Genomic DNA, 16351 nt, shown 5'->3' with positions numbered 1-16351 from the left:
CTCTATGCTCAAGGGACACCAAGATATGGAAAACACTAGGAAATACTGCTTTATGAGCTGGGAGTTTAAAGACCTGCCCATGTATGCTGAAACAGGTAAAGGTGCTTGGAAAAAAGCTTCCTTATCTTCCCCTCTTTGGAGTCTTCTCCATAGGTCTCTCATCCGTAGGGCCTGACCCTACAGAGTTACTGCTGGAAGTTAAGCAGCAAGCATCAAATACTTTCAGAAAGAAATTTACTGAGCTTCCTAGGGGTAAGGGCCTTTCCCTGACAATATTCATTTTAAGCAGCCCATTTTCCTTTCCTGATTTAAACTGAGTCTTACAGAATTAATGGGCAAGGAATGGGGGAATGTGCAAAGTAGAAACGGATCAGCAGCCAAGTCCGTGTGAAATCACCAGCCGGCTGGCATGCTTCAAATGCTGCCCTATGAATACCAGATCTACCAAGAATAAATACGGAACACCAGTCACAGAAGCAATTTACTGCAGATCTCTAGATAAAATCTTAACCTCAAAGACCCTTGACAAGATATAATAACCATTTCCAATAATAATAACAAAATTAAAATCAAATTAGAGAGCTCAGATCCTGTATCTTTTATATTTCAGAAGCTAGTCACCTTAGGGCGTAAAGCCAGAGTTTAAAAGTATGAAGACATCACACCCTGAATCTGTGGGGTCTACAAGGCAAGTAGTTTTGCACTGAGGAGGGGCCCTAGGCATCACAGGATGCTGTATGGAAGACATGGCCTATGCTGGCTTTTCTGGCGCCTTAACAGCTTCTACTGCTACCCCTTTGTGACCACCGAATGTCCGTGTGTTGTAAAGCACATGAAACTGAGTACAGTAGCCTCAAAGTGGCTCTTTCTACATTCAACTTCCCATTTTTCTTTTCATATCCATCCCCTCCAGGTGTGGGCTCAGTCCTCACGTCCAGCTGTGTTTTGGGTTCTCATGCCCACCTTCTCCCCAGATGCTGTGATTCTCATTCATTTCACATCCCACTCAAAGCTCCTTACCTTGGCGCAGACCACGGCTCCTGCCCAACACTCACCAAGCATGAGAACAGGGAGTCAGATGCCTACCCTGGCAACAGCTATAGGAGTTTACGTATGAACTATCTTTGATCTTCTCAGCAACCACGGATGACTTCATTGGTCAACCATTCAACTCTGACAATACATTCGTATGTGTCATTTTTTGTTTGCAGGTACAGAAAAGGATTCTCTTGATAATCCTTTACTAAATCATACCAATTAATAAAATTATGAAGAACTAAGCAGCTAAAATAAAATAGTAGAAACTAAATAGTTATACAGTGGTACATACTTTCCTTCAACAACTTTCATAACTTTTATTAAACTTAATGGGATTGTCAAGCACACTTTATTAAGATATGACAATCTTATAGTGGTTATGGGAAACAGGAAAATAAACAACAACAAAAAGATACACTATATCAAAATCACACATTTGATTATCCTTCCTGAGAGTTCAATAACAATTACTTAAATTAAAATTAAGTATTTGAAAATTATAGTATTGTACAGCTGCCACACTTTTCATTAACTCACAACTTGTATGCCTAGGATGTCCGTGAGCTAACTCATAAATAACCCTGCTTAAAGTGTCAAAAAAGGCAAATTTCCAAGTATGGGTATGGTAGGCTGCTTTCTTTTTCCTTTTTTTTTTTTTTAATTGTGAAATGCAAAGCTATAAATGCAAAGCTATAAAACATTTTACATTAAAAAGATACTTCACTTAAGTTTTATATAACTGGCCTAGATTCCATCATATCAATTAAATCAATTGAATCTAGGTAACTTCAGAGTATAGATCAGTTTACAAAACTGATATTTAAAGAACAGAAATATTTAAACAGAAATATTTTTTATTTTATTTTACTTTTTTATTTATTTGAGAGAGAGAGAGTGAGAGAGAGTATGAAAGGGGAGAAGGTCAGAGGGAGAAGCAGATTCCCCTTGGAGTTGGGAGCCTGATGTGGGACTCGATCCCAGGACTCAGGATCATGACCTGAGCAGAAAGCAGTTGCCAAACCAACTCAGCCACCTAGGTGCCCTAAACAGAAATATTTAAAGAACTAACAGAAATAAATAACCTAAAGGATCCTCACAATATAAGGATTTTGATTTCTGTTGTAAATTTTTTATCAGGAACCAGCATTTTTTGAGAGTAGTCTTTGAGGGACATGTGCTGAGCACCACAGTGTTTAGAACAATGAACAAGAAATAGTCCCCCCTCTCAGAGCATATACCTTGAGGAATACCTTTTTTTTTTTTTTTTTACGATTTTATTTATTTATTTGCACAAGCAGAGGAAGGGGCAGGCCGTGGGGAAGCAGACTTCCTGCAGAGCAGGGAGAGCGATGTGGAGGACTTGATCCCGGGACCCTGGGATCACGACCTGGGCCAAACACAGATGCTTAACTACTGAGCCACCCAGGATTATCTTTAATACAATATTCAAAGACAGAATGTTCGAAGTGCCACAACTGAGGTAGAAGTGGTATAGGCACATTCAGGACACGGACAGTCACTCAGATTCAAATGCGTCCCTGGTGGGAATGAAAAGGACGAATAGGTGCAGATGGGCAAAGATCTGAGGAGCAGAATGAGAAGAGCAGAGAGAAAAGACATGTGGCTGCACCAAATGAAAACCAAGGAGACTCAAAGGAACAAAGTTAGGAAGGAGGGAATTTGATAGGTAGGCCACGGAAAACCACCGAAGCATTCTAATTGGAAGAATTACAAGTGCAAATGGAAAAGAAGCAAGAGAGACAGCCACAAGGTCAACTGGGAATCTAGTTTTAGAACTGTGTCCTGTGTGAACTCTGACTTCTGCAGAGGTCAGGGCAGGGAGGGCTAGAGAAGACTCGGATTGCAAAAAGCAGGGTGAAAAGTCTTTGGGTTCTGAGTCAACTAAGAAATTCCACTTTGGTTTTCTCTGAGTGTGTGTGTGTGTGTGTGTGTGTGTGCATACGTGTGTTAAAAGCATCTTTTATTTTATTTTAATTTTATATTTTGTGGTGTTTTATCTGTTGGGGTTATGAGTAAGATTTAGTTTGAAATAAAAAAAATTGGCTAATAGTTTTTTAATGAAAGCCACCAATCAAGACCACATGTTTTACTTACAGACGGAACCTGAGACTCAGAAACTGACTTGGTCACCAAGAGGTCATGAGTGAACACTGATGAGGATAGTTTCACTAAGAGTACCTGTGGCCAAAGACACCAGCATAGCAATGAGTTGAGAAGAAAAAGAGATGATTATTTAGCAGTGAGGGAAAAAAAGAAGTAAAAGTACTTTGAACAGTAACAGGTAGAGAAAGAGTCAACGTGTAGAATACTCAGCAGCTGGTAAAACTTCATTAAAACGGTGAATTTGTTGCTTAAGATTTGTGTGTCCCCAGGAACCGAAAATTCCAACTCTGCTAACAGAAGAAGCCTAAACAAAGAAGGAAATTGTCAAAAATGCTGAAAGTAGGACGGCTCTAGGGTTGGTGAATTCAGCTATTCAATGATATAAAAAAAAATCCACCTTTCTCCTCTGTCATCTTTGGCATATCAGCCTTGACGTCAGCCTAGTTCTACTCATGATTAGACAAAACGGCTACAGCAGCTCAGCTTCGTGTCCTTGTGGAAGCATCCAGAGTTGGAAAGGGAGTCCTTTCCCTTCTTTGTCGCTTTCTACAAGAAATTTAAAAAATAAACAAACAACCAAAAAAAAACTTTTCCGAAAGCCCTGCAGAGACTTTTCTTCATTTCTCACTGGTCAGAAGGCATCAGTTGGTTGTGCCTAAACCAATCAGTAACTTGAAAGAGGAGCTCTCTTGGTTGTCTGACAGATTGCAAGTCACTGCCTGGGCTGGGGGATACGGTCCATTTCCTTGAACCACACAGTACAGGAGGAGGGGGTGGGCAATGGCTGTTGCTTGGGCAGCCCACCGGCCTTCCAATGAAGCCTAATAAGCATTGTTTGATACTGCTGTTGATGATTTTGTCAATAGTGCCTCATCCCCAACCCATTTCTCTCCTAGGAGAAGTGTGCCTATACTTCCCAATATCCAATTTTATCACTTACAGGAAGAAAGAGAACTATCGATTGCCTAGGAAAAGTATGCACAACAAGAGTTTCTATTTTAAGGCGTTCATTGAAAGAAGCTACTATGAGACAACATCTGCTTAAAATGCAGGATTTCCAAAGAGATCCTATCTTCAAACTCTGTTACCCAATTCCTCTTTTGTGTATTAGCCAAAAGAGAAGAGTCATTAAGCTTTTTGTGTACAACTGACACTAAAAAGAATCTGCAGGTAACGATAGAAGATGCTATTTGTCAAAGGTCTGGAGCAGAAATACAACTGAAAACTATGATACAATTGGAGAAAACACAAAGGTAATTACAAAGGAAGAAAACCACTCAGAGCATCAGTTTTACCTTTATGATACCTTTGTTCACATCTCTGTTCTCTTTGTCCTAGGTTACACCATTAATAACTCTTAGCCTTCAACCAAAAAAGGGGGTGGGGAAATTTGCAATTACTGATTAATAGTAATAGTTACTGAAGGTAGTTACAAAGTTCTCACCAATCATGGAATGAGATGGTTTTATTTAGCTCTAAAATACAACGGAAGTTAATAGAACACTATTTAAGGATAATTTTAAAAAATACATTTTGTTTTCCATTAAATCATATTATTCTAATTTACTTGAGAGGAAAAAAACATCATGACACGAGAACTTCATTAATGATAATGGTAGTGGGCCCAGAAAGTTGCCATTTTATAAATAAATATGTAATTCCTATAAAAGTTTGTGAAGTGGAGAAGCAGTCAAAAGTGGGGGAGTAAGTGTAAAGCACTGGCGAAGTATACAACGGGTCAGGTTCTAGAATGTCCACAGTCTTGAATAATGGGAAAAATTCCAACACATTAAGCGGTTGGTATCCTACAATAGTCCATATCATGGATACTACTGAGCCTCCTTAGCAGTGGAATCATGAGTTTATACCATGTGGTTATTCGCTTACTTTCAGCTAGGAGAGAAAGAAAAGCTTTGGGCATGAGGGTCTGAAAAAGAAAAAAGAGCTGAGACAAAGAGGAGTTTTTCAAAATTCCTCAAAATTCAAAGTGCATTGCCCTCAAATTATGGATGAACTTTAGAAGGTTCAAGTAAGTACTGATGTTCATATATATTAATTTCTTTCTTATTTCCACAACTGGACCAACAATTCCCATCAGAAATTATTTAACTGGTTTGAGCCAGATGGAACTATCCAGTGAAATTCAGTATTTCCCCCATCTATCTAATGAAAGCCAGAAGAGGCATCAAATGAATGACAGCAGGAAAATAAATTTGACCAAGCTGGTTTGGAAAAATGCATGAGTGTGTGTTTTATGGAGACTGTTCCAGAGAAGTGATCCAGGTCATTTTACAGAGAAGAGCTCCTCAACCCTATATTTCCTCCAAAGGTCCAGAAGAGTATAAACTATATTATGTTAGCTAAACCTCATTCATCATTTACTAGAAGCATGTGTATGTACATAGATTATAGTGCACCAAATATAATATGTCAGAGATTAGACTTTGTTAGCGATTCAAATAGTGGTATGATCCAGTTCTGCCCTTTCAGTTCATGTCAATTTAGAGACCTTTACCTTCTCAGGTTCAATCTCACCTAATCTTGTTAGAGAGCTTTAGAGCAAAGACTACAAATTTCATCAACCAGTGTGCTGGTCAGCTGGTAAGTTACATTAGACACTTCGAGTCCTTTTCAAAGAAGCAGCTCAAGGTATATTCTCTCAACAAGTCTGTTTAAATAGATTTTTCTTAAAAATCTAACGACCTATTAGAACAGTTAACTAGCTAGGCCTGAATCAAGAAAGTACAAAAATAATAAAATTATGTTGTTTTCTTTCTTATGGCAAAAATTACTAGTTATTTTAGGAGAAATAGGTGAAATGGCTCTTTTAAAGACTGTTTTATTCATAATGAAAAGCAAGAGGCAAAGGAAATGGGAGAGATTTGTGGAAAACAAGGGAGAAGGTGATAAGATAGAATTGTGCCATTATTTATACAGCTAAAATAAAGTATCATGAGAGATGAGAAACTGAAGTATAATTCTGCCCTTAGCTTTAAATAAGAATATTCTATATCCACTGATTAAGAATAAAGTATATTTTTAGCCCAAATAATGTTTAAAGTGCATACCACAAAGAAATTTAGGATGCAAATGTGGCCCTGAGGAGTTTATAGTCATGGAGTGTAATCATCTTAAAAGTTAACTATAAAAGATATAAATGGAAGTTCAAGACAACAATGGAAATGGTGTCACAAGGCTGTGAGTGAATAATCACCAAACGTAATAGTAAATGCAATACAGTTTAGAGGGGACAGCAGTCACTTAGGACTGGAAAATTATAGGGAATCTCTATTGGGACAGTGGGATTTGAATCCCTATCTCGTTCCCCAGTCCCTCCTCACTCTAAACTCTCCCTCTAGTCAACTAATTGTCTCACTGACTAATCACACTGAACTTTCCTTCATTCTAAATCCTTCGAGCTCCTTCCCTCCTTACTCCTGCTTTCCTTTCCACCCAACAGTCCTCCTTTCTCTCCTATCTCAGAAGATACACCTTCCCTTCCTGAAACTCACAGCCTCACCTGATCACTTCTCCCTCATCTAAATCATCGTGTCATTTCACCTTCTTTTTTTTTTTTTTTAAGATTTTATTTATTTACTTGACAGACAGAGATCACAAGTAGGTAGAAAGGCAGGCAGAGAGAGAGGAAGGGAAGCAGGCTCCCCGCTGAGCAGAGAGCCCAATGCAGGGCTCCATCCCAAGACCCTAGGATCACGACCTGAGCCGAAGGCAGAGGCTTTAACCCACTGAGCCACCCAGGCGCCCCAATTCACCTTCTTTCTTGCCTTTCTTCAAATTATCTTCTTCAACTGTCCCTTTTTAACTAGTTCTATTCTTTGGCCTATAAACATGACAGTGGCACCCTTATTCCATGAAAAGTCCCTTAGACCTACATCCTTACTCTGCCCCGCCTGTCAGCATTCGGGAAGTCTCACTGTCGAGCATGTAGATTTCCACTCAACCCCCAGTTTTAATACGGCATCCTTGCTCTCAGTTACTCCAGACATTCCTCAATGTTCTATCATATTTCTCCCTTATTCTCATAAAATAGTCTTCTCCTGTCACTATCAACTTCCAAGGCTACAGCTATTATTTCTATTTGGACTGCCAAAGTTATATCCTCAGCATTGACCCCCTACTCTAAGCTTCAGGCTTGCATTTTTGACTGAATATTGTGCATAACCACACAGATGATTTTCAGGCTTCTATTTCTAAATCATTGTTGTCAAACTTTTTTGCACTTTGGAATCACCTGTGGAGGTTACAAAAATATCTGTACCCAAGTTATATGCCCCGATATTCTTATTAATTGGATACCAAGATCATTATACTCAGCTTTCAAAACTGCTCCTTATTAAAATGAGCCAACCTCCATAAATGCTAACATGATTCTCCTAATTGCTCATGTTCAATTCCTTTGAGTCACCATTAACTCTTCCCTCAGTAGCCCCCTATTCTCCAGATACCAAATCAATAATATTTCTTCTTCTATAATATCACTTCTATTTTTTCTTTATCTTATCACGGCCACTGCTTTACTTCAGCTGCCTCTAGTTATTGTACTAGATTCCTAATTCGGTCCTTCTTCTCTCATCCTACTTTTGCCATCTGCTTTCTATGGCTAAATCCAATCATTAAAAACACTCATAGCACACTAGTAAAATACAAAGTCTGCAGCTGATATTCAAAGTTCTCCATTACATATATAGCTCAAAACTTATCAGGCTTTATTGCCCACTACATCCTCATTCCTACCCATAAACACAAGAGACACCCTCTGCTTGAAAGAGCCAGACTATTCACCGTTCACCACTCTCTAGCTGTTCCTCAGATATTACCGTTTCCATAATTTTGACCATGTTAATTCCTCTGCCTGGAATGCTCTCCCTCTAATATCTTCCTACTAACAATTTATCAGAATATTAGAGGGCTTCACAAAATCCATTTTCTCTTAGGGGTCAGGGGGCGCCTTCCCAGACCCCATCAGATTGAACTAATGTCCCCTCCCCCAGACTCCCTGTCTCTGTGTGCCTTATTATAGGACTTATCACACAGCCTGCCTTAATTTAGAATGACATATGTGCAAGTCTGTCTCCACCGATGGCCAGGGAGCAAAGAGAGGTACAGTGACTTGTCCAGAGTTATGACATCACAGTGTAGCTTACATATTCAATATTTATTGATTTAAGGATGGATAAGAACAGCATAGATATAGAGAATAGAACAATCTGAGGACAAAAAGGAGAAAAGAAAAAAGAAAACACATTTGGGAGATGGTGAGTTAAGTAGAAGATTTATGAAACGAAACAGTGGCGTGAATCTCCACTGAGTAGGTGGAGTCAAATGGCCTTTACCCGGTCATGTCAGGTTTTTAAAAAGAATGAGTAAGACTGAGTATCTTATATATGTTTGGAGCCTAAGTTCTCCCATTAGTAAAGGGATATGATTATAGGAGCTAAAATTGCTAGTACTATGGCGACGTAAGAATGAGGCCATCCCGGTAAAAGGCTTGACACAAAACTAGAGCATAGAAAGCCCAATCTAAGTGTTAACCCCATTAATGGGGTCTGCCACACACACACACACACACACACACAATGGCTATACAATAACATCCAAGATGTCAAAAGAAAGATTTATCTGACTTTGATTTCCAGGCTAGAAAAAGGACAGAATGAGAGAGAGAGAGACAGAGACATACGAGTATAAATGTCCAAGCAACAGACGTGCGCAGTTAGCTTCTACTATATTTCACGGGACACATACTTTTCTGCCCCCCCGCCCCCATCTCTTTTCTTTTGTCCTGGTCTCTTGCTTTAGGCTTTCCTTTTTCCCTCTCCCATTACTCATGCAGCAAGATCCAGGGCCTACCTTCGCCCTGCAGGGGGCAATACAGAACATGTGTTGGCCTCTGCAGCCCAACTACCTAGAAAGACACGGCCCCAACCCAGTGCAAAAATGGCTTGGAAGCTGCGGTGAGATGGCTCCCTAGGCTCCAGCCCAGCAGGACCTCCAATCTAGTTAACGTTTCCTGAAAAACATTAACCCTCATTTAGGCGCAGTGGGAGGTGAGACTGGGAACGTTCTGTGAGTCCTGGTGGCAAAGAGCACTGTGTTCCTTACACTGAGAAAAGCTCTCCCTCTCCTGCATCGGCACCACATGGAACTGTACGCTCCAGTTGATTTCCAAGGAGAGGGAAAAAGCAGAATGCGGCGCTCTCAGTGCTTTCTGACCTCACTGGATGGGAGAGATACTCTGGGTGTGAGAACAATTAAGCAAACGTTTGGAGGATTCGGGGTGCGGAGGGCAGGTGTGTGTACATTTGAAAGCTGCTGTTTTATAAGAAGTCCTAGGTGACTCAATAAACAGGAGAGCTGAGCAGGGTAATCTCGTTAGCAGGGCTCTCCTCAGCTCAAACCGCTCCCCTGACAGAAACAACACATTCTGGGAAAAAGGGTAAATCACACACTGAGGTAATTGTTTCACACCTTCAAAGAATTTACTTATTAATTTCAAAGTGGTTTTGGAAGCAATTCTGTATCTTGCCTTCCGTTTTGTGCTTAAATACTTGTTTTTGTTTTTTAATGTTGACCTCCAAGTCCCTCTTAATGTACTTATTATATATTATCTTTAAAATACATCAGGCTGAGTTATGAAATGTGAACTCTGCCAGTAAAAGAGGGCTGCTTTTCATTGAATGTAACTTTGTATACAACATCATGCATCTTTGCAACTCTAGGTATCATAGATTCTGAGATTAGGCACTCTTTGACTAAATAGCGAAAGAAAAAAACAGACTACCTCCTCGGATCAATGACATTTCTCTGTGTTGATTAGAGACACCAAAGAATTTCACTCCAGATTTTTGCTGAGCCAAACACTTCGGTCTTGAGGCCACCACCAGCAATGGAAATATAGTATGAAAAATAAAGATAAGCTCTGGTGTTATATGTCATATAGACCATGATAGGGATGCCCATTAGCTGTCCTTTGACCTGCTGTATATTTTTATCATCTCAAATCATTTTCAGTCACCTCATTAGAGTGGCAGACCATTTAAAAAAATTCCTCATCTTGGATCCACCCATACATCTGCTAATATGCAAATTTAAGTGCCTCAAGGAGATTAGAGGAACTATCTCTTATTCGATTCTATCATAAATTTAGTACCTACAACAGATCTTCAAAGAAGTAACTCACTTTTGTTTCTGTCTTTCAAAAACACTTTTGAAGAAAAGTTGCCCTTCTGATAACAAAAAAAAGCACTACTGAAGAATCCACTGCAGAAGAAAGGGCGCTCCCTAGGTACTGCCTATCAGGACTGTGTTGATATAGTTCAGAAAAGGAACTGGAGCAGATACTGGCTTTTAGGAAGAATTCCGCATGAAAGAGGGAAAATCGGTAATGCATTTACTACTCATTTGCTTGCATCAAGAACCACATTCCATTTCAATCTGCCAACATCCTAATTAAGATGATCTGAATCTTGGGTGATCTATTATTCTAGATCTGAGATAGCCCAATTTACATTAGACAAGATGTTACACTGTGTGCTTACACTGAGATGATAAGAGCGCTGAGCATGTCTTCCCTCCTGTCTGGCCCAGCACTGGGCAGAGCATTCCATCAGCACTCAATAAATAATGGCCAGGCTTTTGCCTATTGTCTTTCTCTCTACCACTTTAGGCACAATTTCACCTTACTGTATCATTTCTGGTTCCTTTTGACACATAGAGCCGTGCTCCTTTCTGCATGGGGAAGATAGGAAAGTATCTCAAGTAATTCTCTATGAACGTGTCCATCCGCGTATACGGGACTAGCAACACCTAAATGCAATTCCCATTCATTACTTCTATGTCGTTTCTGAAGATCTTAAAGAATATGTTGCCTACATAAGCTTTTGAGCCAGAAAAGGAAAGAATACAAAGACAGTGCTTTGGAAGCATCAGGATCAAATTCCTTTCCAGGATAATAATATCCAGCTGCAATATTACCCAAGAGGCACTATAGAACACAGAGAAAATAGCATACAAAGGTACTCTCCAAATCAGCTTCTTTCTCCCCACTTTGGCTAAGGAAAGTTACCCATAATTAATTTTTTTAAAGATTTTATTTATTTGAGGGGTACCTGGGTGTCTCAGTGGGCTAAGCCTCTGCCTTCAGCTCAGATCATGATCCCAGGGTCCTGGGATCGAGCCCTGCATTGGGCTCTCTGCTCAGCAGGGAGCCTGCCTCCCCCCCCCACCCCCGCCTGCCTCTCTGCCTACTTGTGATCTCTGCCTGTCAAATAATAAATTTAAAAATCTTAAAAAAAAAAAAAAGATTTTATTTATTTGAGAGAGAAAGAGCACAAGGAGGGGGGTGGTGGAGGGAACAGCAGAGGGAGAGGGAGAAGTAGGCTCCCCACTGAGCAGAGAGCCTGATGTAGGCTCATGACCCAAGCCCAAGGCAGACGCTTAACCAATTGAGCCACCCCCAGACACCCCCAAAAAGTTACCTATAATTTATTAACATAATACTAGGTTAATACTAAGTTGTCTGATAAACACATAAAAAAATGTGTTAATATTGGACTTGCCCTCCCTAGACATCTGAATCAAGGCCAGGCTGTCTGCGACACAACCAAATCAGAGGCCATGTGTATGTCCCTTCTTAGCCACTATCTAAAACTGTCATTTGTAGGGCTGAGCAAACATATTTAAGAAATGTTCTTAAGCTTGCTCTAAGTGCTATTGTTGAACAGATAACACTGATGACCTTCATAGTCTTATATCCAATTCCAAAGGGATGACAAGCTAAGATGTCAATCTAAGAACCTCGAGGAAGGCATATAAATAAGCACAACCCTGGGGTTCAAAGCACCTCACCCTCTATCTCCTTTCACTAAGGAAATGAAGATGTTTGATGGAACCCCGGGTAGGTCACCCTCTGGTAGCTGTAAAGTTTTCTGAATTTGCAATAAAATCTTCAAATATTCTTTGCGCTGGAAACTTTTCTTCTTCTTCTATTTTTTTTTTTTAAGATTTATTTATTTATTTGACAGAGAGAGCAAGCTTAGGGGTGGGGGTGAGGAGGGAGAGAATCTCAAACAGATTCCCCGCTGAGCATGGAATAGACACAGGGCTGAAAGCACAACCCCAGGCGAAATCAGGAGTCAGATGCTTAACCTACTGAGCCACCCAGGTGCCCCTTGAAACTCATCTGTTTCTTTAAAGAGAACAAAGGAACCACTGTCTGATTACAGTGATGCAAAGTTTGAGATGTGGTGTTAGGGACATCCTGGCCTTGATTCTAAGATAGCTATAATGATGGCTGAAGAGGTGACAACTAAAGAAAACAAAGAATAAGAACATCTTAAAGGAGGCAATGTGCAAAGTTTAAGAATGCTTTCTTGCTTTCAGGATTTTGGGGTTTTGCCTGGAAAGGTCAAAAAAAAAAAATGCAGCCTTTCTTAGGTGTTGGGTATTCAGTGTTTTGAAATCCCTCCAGCTACACACCATTCAAAAATTTAACATACTGAAAGCCTAGTTTTAGCTGATAAGCTTTAACCAATCTATCTTAAAATAAAATACATAATTACAAGCATATTTTCAATTCTTGGAAGTGAGTGCTAAAGCTCTATTTCTAGAACTGGTGAATTCTGTTCTCTATTTCCATGTATAAAAGATCGCACAGTCCTGGGAAAACACTTTTTTAAAAAATGAAATACAACAAATAAGGTATGCTGCCGAGTCCTGGGGGAGAAGTTTCCCAGAGTCTTTGAATTTCCTCCTATCCTCCTTCTTTACAAGATTTCTAAGACCAAGTCCTTTTCTGCAGTCTCTCAAACAAGGTAAAAAAGAAAAATACCCCCTAGATATATTCTTTAGATTTTCTATTATGCTTCTCAAGTTCCCAGTAGCTTCTGAAGTAAACTTAAGATGAATTCTGGAGTTATTTTTTTATTATGTTTTAATTTCAGTTCTCTTTTAGGTCTAAGATGAAATAGATGATCATAACTGCTCTGCTTGGAGATGCATTTCATGGCACAATGTATACGTGACCTGTGCAAGGTCACGTCATGGAAAGAGAACTGACATGAGAGATAACAAGTCGAATCCAAGCTTTTAGTCTTGGACAACTTCAGGGTAACCTATTTAGGTTGCTTTATTTCATGCAATACGGCAAGAAAAGTTTATTAAAGTAGATATAAAGTCTGTATAGGGCTCTCTCAGCGGTTTGAACAATGTCAATTACAAATATATGAAGAATTACTGCCCAAATCACTGATCATTAAGGGTTATTTTATTTTATTTTATTTTTTGGTCACACTGTGAGCCTTGGTGCAGTGGCAAGCCAGCCTAATTCTCATCCACAATAAGATCCCGTGTTCCAGCCACACTACTGCGTTTCACACCTTGAGGTCTCCGCACATGTTTCACGCTGACAAAATCCTTTCCACCCCTCATTTAAAACATCAACTCCCCTGTAAATCTTTCTTTTGAGACCCCTAAACAGGGTTCATTATTTCCTTCCCTGTGTACTCGGAGTGCTGCATACCTATCTAATGTAGAGTATCTATCAGATTCTATTATAATTATTGGTTTACTGTCTCCACCACCAGAAATGAAAACTTGTCCATTTACCCTTCTCTAGGATTTCCCATGTGCTGGGCACTGTTGTGAGCACTATAGCTACATCAGCTCTTTAATCTGTACCGCAGCCCATCTGAGAGGGATATTATCAGCGCCTCCATTTTACAAATTAGGAAGCTGAGACACAGAAAAGTGGCATTGTTCTCCTAAGGACACCCAGCTCGTGAGTGCCCCGAGTGGAACTCGGGCAGTCTGACGTCAGCCGGGGTCTGATACCCTCTGATACGCCCTCCCCTGATGTTCTCTGTTCGCCCCACAGATGAAAGCAGGCAGGTCATGGATATTAAACAGATAGAAAGAATAATCATACTGATTTCTCCATAGTTTCCTAGGCTTAAATTAGAAATATATTACCTTTGCCTTAAATGGATTTTACCTTCAGAGAAGTTCATCTGTCCAGAGAAAATTCAGCCCAGACTGGGGAGAGAAAGCTAGTTGAGAGGTGGAAGGCCTAGGGTTTTGCTGGCTCTGCCAGGTCAGAGCCAAACTCTCCGTACCTCCCACAGCTTCCATGGCTGCCAAAACCTATAGAAACCTCTCCAGGAGCTGTTTGTAGGGGTACAACTCTGCACACATGTGACACAGAATGCCTGACACAGAGATAGTATTCACGAAGAATACTTAGGTTAGTCTCTGTAAACTGATGGGACCCTGAGCAGGAAGACACTGGGACTTTGGCAAGATTCAAACAGGTTTTTGTCATTGTTTCTTTAGAAGTGAGGCACCCAAATCATTAAGAACCTTCTTCCTGACCTAATTTAAATTTATATCTTAAGTCCCCACAGGTGATTGTCACCCATTTTACCATTAAAATCACTTCTTAATTCTTGTATTTTATATATATTCTGTATTTTTCTGATTAAAATTTTTACTCATGGTAGAGATTTGGAAAACTCAGAGGTATCTAAAAATATCTAATTGCATATTAGAGGACTTTACCAATGTTTTAAAATTCTCTTCTAAAATACTGTTTTAAATGGCTGTATAACCTTTTGTTAGGATAAGATGAAGCATGATTTAATTAGCCTGTCCTTGTTTTAAACATTTGGTTGGTATCAATTGTTTGCTGTTATAAGACTTTCTTTCACGCTCTGTGGGGATCCCAGTTGTTGAGAATCCTGTAGCCCCCATAGGAAAAGGGCCTCTTAGAGCCTATCCAACAGTGCTTCTCTGAGAGCTTGTGGAATGCAGATTCTGGGGCCCCAGCAAGGAGGTTCTGCCCTCTCAAAGCTGGGCTAAAGCAGGTGCTCCTCTCTTTGAGAAATGCGAACACTGCCTCTCCTTGGAGAATACTTTCTCTTCATCCGGTTACTTCTTTACTCCCTTCTCAATATACACCCCCCCAAAATGAGCTGATTTCAAAGTATCAAACTCAAGTTGGTTCTGGTGAAGACAGCTACTCATTTTTACCCCCAGTCTTTTATGAATTTAGGTGACTGGCCCCTCTCTGCAGTTCCTCTTTGGCACCTCCTCAGCCTTTAACCTGACTCCACCCACCATGGCCAGGAACAGCTTTTTATGCAGCCAATCAATGATGTCATTTCCCTCCTCACTACAAAACCCTCCCTTTGTGACCATAGGCCACCCAGCTTCCTTCAGCTCCTCTTTCTCTCTCTATCTCTCCAACTGCACTGGTCTGCTCACGGAATGCCTCCTCAGAGAAGCCCTCCTTCTGATCTAAATCACTTCTCCCAGCGCAAGCTCTAGCTGCTCCCTTTTCTTTCACAGCACATCACCATTTATAAAGCTCCATGAGGCAGGTCCTGAGACTTAATCCTTCATCACCAGCATATCTGGCCCTGAGCAGGGCCAGTGAGAGGCAGTCCTCTAGGTGGCGATCCACACAGGCTCTGGGGCCAAAGGGCTAAATTCAAATAGGAGTTCTGCTACTTGAGACCTGTGTGACCTTTGGCAAGTTACTTAACTTCTCTGTGCCTCCTTTTTCTCCACTGAGGATAACATGGGACTACCAGAGAGGTTTGTTGTGAGAATTAAATGAAAGAAACCACAGAAGTGCTGAGAATCACAACTGGCATGTAGAATGCATCGAATACACGATAGCTTTTTAAAAGGAAGCAATCAGTATGCTTTGATAAATAAATAGAACACAAAAGACTTTCGAGTTGCATCTTTTCTCATCATCACTGCCCTGCAACCCCAGCCAAAGCATTCTTAGCCCCACCAATGTCTCCCTGCAGCCTGCTCCTAGAGAGGGCTCTACTTCTGCCCTGAGAAATCTGCTGAATACATTCTCCCTTCCATATTATTAGTTCCAGCTTTGATCCTTTCGTCACGTCACTTTCTAGAACGTGTGCTCATGTGCCAAGACCCTGCTCTTCCTTCCTCCGAGTATTTCCGGAAATGTGACCTCCTCCGAGGAGCCGCCTTTAAGTGGAACTGAGCTCATCGTTCCATTCTCTGTTTCCAACAAATAAGTTAAAGGTTGTTGTTCGAGGTTCCAAAGCTATAAATCTTCCGAGCTTTTCCCTGGCTGCGTGGTCTCACCACTGCAGGATGGGTGGGGTTTCTCCTGAAGAATGTGAGTCCAAGAAGG

The 16351-nt window shown here is 40.5% G+C and overlaps 1 protein-coding gene and 1 long non-coding RNA gene across 6 annotated transcripts in view; one reads left to right on the top strand and one right to left on the bottom strand.

Moving 5' to 3' along the window:
• The window catches only part of AKAP6 (A-kinase anchoring protein 6), a 514317-nt gene that overhangs the window by 192029 nt on the left and 305937 nt on the right, over positions 1 to 16351 (bottom strand). The window lies entirely within an intron of this gene.
• Positions 4952 to 13858, top strand: LOC106004044. Its single transcript, XR_001176883.2, has 3 exons — positions 4952 to 5191; positions 10397 to 10564; positions 13125 to 13858. It is a non-coding gene; the product is annotated as an uncharacterized LOC106004044 (long non-coding RNA).

This window comes from Mustela putorius, unplaced genomic scaffold (genome assembly GCF_011764305.1).
Source record: "Mustela putorius furo isolate JIRA1106 unplaced genomic scaffold, ASM1176430v1.1 tig00003898_pilon_pilon_pilon, whole genome shotgun sequence".
In the NCBI taxonomy this organism is placed as follows: domain Eukaryota; kingdom Metazoa; phylum Chordata; class Mammalia; order Carnivora; family Mustelidae; genus Mustela; species Mustela putorius.
The sequence above is the reverse complement of the archived record's forward strand: the minus strand, read 5'-3'. Positions and strand labels throughout refer to the sequence as shown.